This window comes from Cryptomeria japonica, chromosome 6 (assembly GCF_030272615.1).
Source record: "Cryptomeria japonica chromosome 6, Sugi_1.0, whole genome shotgun sequence".
NCBI lineage: Eukaryota > Viridiplantae > Streptophyta > Pinopsida > Cupressales > Cupressaceae > Cryptomeria > Cryptomeria japonica.
In genome coordinates this window covers 405,930,806-405,936,682 of record NC_081410.1, presented here as the reverse complement: position 1 = coordinate 405,936,682, position 5,877 = coordinate 405,930,806, and positions in this window count along the sequence as shown.

Below are 5,877 nucleotides of genomic sequence, written 5' to 3'. Positions count from 1 at the left end.
ACCTACCCTTGTTTCTCATTGAGCCACATGTCATGTTTGTGTTCTCACATATCCATATAGCCTTTCCTATATAAGAAGGCTTGTATTCATTATATGTATTGATTGATTGATCATCCAGTTGATCAGTATTTTCTCTTGATAGAATACAGTTTATTCCCATCAATATTTTGTCTCTCTATTTTGTACTTTTCATTGATATCTTGATCTTGGCAAAATCTCACAATCCTCTCTTGTTGTTGGCAATGCTTTCACTTCGACCTATTTTGTCACATAATCTGTACAAACCAAAATGTATTTCTGTCCTCCAAAAGGAGGATTAACAGGTCCCACAAAGTCAATTCCCTATTTTTTAAATGGTTTCAAGACTATCTGAGGTTGAAGTGGCATTTCCATTGTTGTTGTCGGTCTCCCCATGTGCTAGCAATCATAACAATGTTTCACAAAGAATTAAACATCCTTAGTCATGGAAGGCCAATAGTAGTCGGCACCCAGGATCTTATGAATTGCTTAGATCATAGAATAATGTCCTTCTAGTTCATGATGACAAGCATAGATGATGTCATAAACATCAATCTCTTGTATACACCTATGAAGAACGTGATCGTGGCACAATTTAAATAAGAGACCATCAATCCATTGAAACCTAGAGCTTTCACAAATTAATATTTTCTTTTTTTTAGGATTGAAATGATTTGGACACTTCCCTGTCACAAGATAATTTGCAATGTCAACAAACCAAGGAGATTGTACTAAGATAGCAAAAAAGTGCTCATCTGGAAATGCATCATTTACTAGTTCATTATTTCCCTGCAACACCATCCTAGAAAGAAAATCAGCAACAACATTATCTTTTCCTTGTTTATCCATAATGGTATATCAAATTCTTGCAACAATAACAACCATTTGATTATGCGACCTCCTACAAGAACTTTATTCATTAAATATCTAATGGTTGCATGATTAGTGTGAATAAATACTTTATAACCAGTAATGTAATGTCTAAACTTTTTAATTGGATACACAACAGCTAAAAAATCCTTCTCGGTTGTTGTGTAGTTCCTCTCCATTGGGCTTAAGTTTTTGATGATGTAATAGATGGCATGCATCTCTCCATTCTCATCTTTTTGTCCTAAAACTACTCCAATTGCCAAATTAGATGCATTTGTATGAATGTGAAATGGTTCTCCCCAAACTGGTCCCTTGATTATAGGTGAATTCATTAAGGTATAGTTGATAGCTTCAAATTATTTCTGACAATCAGTTGTCCATAAGAATTATGAATCTTTCTTGAGCAATGTAAACAATGGTTCTACAATTTTGCCGAATCCTTCAATAAATCTTTGATAATAACCTGCATGTCCAAGAAAGCTTCTAACATCAGTTTGTGTTTTAGGGATCTCAATCTGCTGAATCATTTCTACCTTCTTTGGATCAACTTTAATGCTTTCCTCATAAATGTGATGCCCTAAGACAATCCCTTATGTCATCATCAGAGCACATTTTTCATGGTTTAATGATAGTCTATGATCTTTGCATCTTTGCAGTACTTTATCCAAACTCACTAGTGCTTCCTCAAATGTTTTCCCATGCACAGTAAAATCATCCATGTACACCTCTACACATGAAGTATTGAAATCTACAAAGGTAGCTAAAACGGCTCTTTGAAAGTAGTTGGTGCATTACAAAGTCCAAAAGGTAAGACCCTATATGCATATAATCCCCATGGACATGTAAATGTTGTTTTATCCTCATCCTCAAGAGCCCCTTGTATTTGATTGTATCCACTAAAGCCATCCAAGAAAGAGAAATAATCTTTGCCAAATAAGCAGCTTTGTTAAATTCTTTATAATCAACACACACACACACAACTTTCCATTCTTCTTTGGCACTATAACTAGTAGAGAAACCCACTGACTATCCAAAATTGGATAAATGAAACCCACCTGCAATAATTTCTCTATTATTTGCTTAACAAAGTCCCTCAAGGTTGGGTTAATTCTTCTTTTTCCCTGCCTCATAGGTTTGACATCCTAAGTGTAATTGTGGTGTGTACAAATAGAAGTATGTATTCCTCTCATATCTTTATACTCCCAAGCAAATGCTTTTGCATGTTTTTCCAAAGTGATTTTTAATTCCTCTTCTTGTGTAGGAAGCAATGATGAATTAATAAAAAGAGGTTTATCATTAGAGATCAAAATTTCTTTGGTGTCACTTCCCTCTTTATATGGGTCTCCAATGATTGTATTGAGAGGACAAGGATGTTCTTCTTTGTTGTGTAAAACTTGATCATGACATTCTTTCATCTCCTTGCCCAAAAATCTTATCATCCAATTTTCGTCCTTGTTCCACATATTCCTCATACTCTTCAATATGTTCAGATATAGTCACCATAGCTAATTCCACCACACCATCTCATTTTGAGTCCATCTCTTCATCTATCCAAAATTGATTGTCAAGATGGAATGTTGGCTTTGCTGGAGGATAGAGAGTCAATTCTTTTTTCTTTTTTCTATTGGATATTGTCATACTCCCTGACCAGCAATCAATTAATGTTGTTGTAGTTGCTAACCAAGGTCTTTCCAAAATGATTGGATGTGTTGATTCTCTCTTTCTAGCTTTGAGCACCAAAAATTCAACTGGATAGTCCCAAGTATCAATGGTAACCATAACATTTTCTAGAACACCCTCGGGTTTAGAAGTAGATTGTGATAACTCAAGCATAGTTGTTGTTGGTTGAATTCCTTGCATTCCCAACATTTTTGCAGTATCCGTAGTAATAACATTTATAGCAGCTCCAATATCAATCAACACATTAGGTATCTCAACTTATGCTCAGGGTAATTACAAGACTCACAGGATCACTATATTTATGAGGAAGTAACCTTCCTGATAATACATTAGTAAGTTTGGTTCCTACATGAATTGTGGGAGGAAGTTTGAGTGTTCTTTCTGGAGTCTTCACATAGAGTGATTTTACAAGTTGGTTGATCTCTGGAATATCTTTGATATCTTGTAGAAAAGGAATTTCTATGTTAATCTTTTTTAATTCTCGGACTAGTGGAGAGTCTGCCATGCTAATATGACCTAGTCGGGAGGTATCAAGAACCATCTGGGGTATTTCTAACCGCTCCAAATATGGTGCTTCATTAAATTTTTTGTTGCCTTTATCAGCATTCTCATTATTCCCTTGAGGTTCCTCAATTTTCTCCCCCTCCTTGTCTGAAGCAACAGGTCGTGAAGGAACATTGTGATTCCTAAGTTGGATATCATCAACTTCTATTACATTCAAAGTAGGAGGATTAGAATTAATGTTAAATGTTTGTTGTTGATGATTATTCTTTGGATTGGGAGCTGGTTGAGCTAGAATTTGAGGTTGGTTCACCTGTTCATTAACAGTATTTGGTCCCATAATAAGAGGTGGGGGTTGTCCCCAAGTTCTTTTTGGCCCTTGACTCTGCCATGGATGAAATTGAGATTGATTTTGTTTCCACGATTGTGTATTAGGTTGCCACTGTGATTGGTTATGTTGTCATGTTTGTTGGTTCCATTGTGAATTAATCCACTCTAGAGTTCCCCAAGATGCAGGAGGTGGTTTCACTATATAAGGAGGAATCCACTGATTAGGATTTTGCCACTGGTTTGAATTCCAGTTGTTTCAAGGACCAAATTATCATGAGTAAGAATTATATCCAAAATTTTGTGGTCTATGGCCAACATAATTCAACTCTTTTTCCGCAATAGGAGGTTTCTTCAAGTGATTTTTAATCTCTGGTAAGATATTGCAAGAGATTTTTGGATGGTTCTTCTCACAAATTTCACAAAGATCAACCTGATTTAAAGGACACTCCCTCAACAAATGTTTTCCCCTACATTTGGAACAATAAATAGCTAAGGGCTCAATGCTTTTCTTGTCTAGTTGTGTATTAAGATGGAGGACGCGATCAGTTTTCAATTTCGCAATCTCCTCCATTACTTTGGATACATTAGGTGGGGTAGCTTTATTCCTTCTATAATCCCTAGTCCCAACTCTAGTCCTAGAGTAATTCCTACATATGTCAATAATTTCCTCAAGAGGGATCTTATTTATATCTCCTTTCCCCATTAAGTTCAAAGCTTCTCTTGATTCATCATCAATTCCCCTGAAGAAAACTGTCCTACTAATATCTTCATTAAGTCCCTCGGCACACCTTTTATAGACAAACATAAACAGATCGGAATAATATTCAAAAATCTCATCTTCAATCTGCTTCATACGGAACAATTCATCTTTTCTATCTCTTACACGACAGTAATCCTGGTATTTATCCAAGAATACAATCTCCATTTCCTGTCATGTCGAGATAGAACCAGCTCTTAAACCCATGAACCATCGTAATGTTGATTCTTTTATAGTAGAAGGAAATAACTTCAATTTCTTATTATCAAATGTATAATCATAAGTCTAAATATGAAAATTATCCCTTACATTTTTCATTGGAGGCTCATTATCCCTTACATTCAAATTAAGAGGATATGAAAATGTACTATTGGGTGGGGGATTTTCTACTTCATGATCTACCATTTCTTGTTGTTGTTGTTGTTCAATATGTTCAACTTGTTCTTGAAAATCGTTTTGTTATTCCTCAAGTAGTTGTTCCAGATTATAATGTATAGGAAAAAATCTTCCAAAAGGATCTCTTTCTCTTCTCATCAACTGCTTATATCATTCCCTATCAACATTAAGGATTTTAAATTTGGTAGCCAAATCTTTTAGTCCCCGGCAATGGCACCAAAAATGGTGGGCAAGGCCATTGATGTCACAACTTGCACCCTTTAATTTCTCTTCAATGTTGAATCGGGTGTGTCTGAAAGCTATCTATGATAGGGAAGTGGTTAAGATTGGGGGTCTTTGCACTATAAAATAGTGACTTGGGTTGGATCACCATCCATTAGGAGTTTTCAGGATCTCTTTCCTAATGACTAGATTTTATGACTAAAAAATGTTTTTCAAACCTAAGTTAAGCGTATCCTAAACTATTCTAAGAAAGAATTTAGATTCGTAACCAAGGGCTCAAATAGGACAAAATCAAAACTCAATCATGAAATTTTCTATTCAAAACTAAAACAGCTTATGAGTTCCTACGCAATTAAATTCTAAATTACGTGCCGAAAAAATAAACCTATTTTACGTTTGCATGAAAAAGTATATTCTAAGTTTGTAGAAAAATAAATTCTATTCTACAACTACAATAAATAAACTTCCATTTTATCAAACATCAAATAACCTAAATTCCATGAGTAAGCTCTAACAATGTTTCCACTCTTGCTCTGATTTTGAATCCACCATCTTAACATCTACTGTAATGAAGACAAAACACATTGCTTAATAAAATTGAATGAAACTGCAGAACCGAGATCTGATAACATGCATTCACAAAAGTAATCTTCTACAATTTGAACAATCAACTTCTCATTTATTGAAGAATTTAACAGAATTCAAACTAATGAAATGAAACGAAATCAAAATACAAAAATAAAATAAAATAAAACCACACAAGGATCACCTCCCTTTAGTCAAATAGGCCCTGCTCTTCCTCTGGTGGGATCTGGAGAACAATTATCCTTGGAATAACTTTGAACTTTCATTGAATATACTTCTAGAAGGAAGTGAAACAAGTTACAAAATATGAGACTCTATCACCGGCTAACTTATTGACTTGCTGAACTATCTAACTACCTTTTTGAAGAGAGCGAAGGGATATTTATTCTTATCCTTTATTCAAATTCAAACTAAAGTTACCCACTTAAAGAAAAGTAATGATTCAAAAACCAAACTGAAGAAGACTTAACATAGAATTAAATAACTTCAGGAAGAAGTTAAAGCTCTCAGGGACAAAT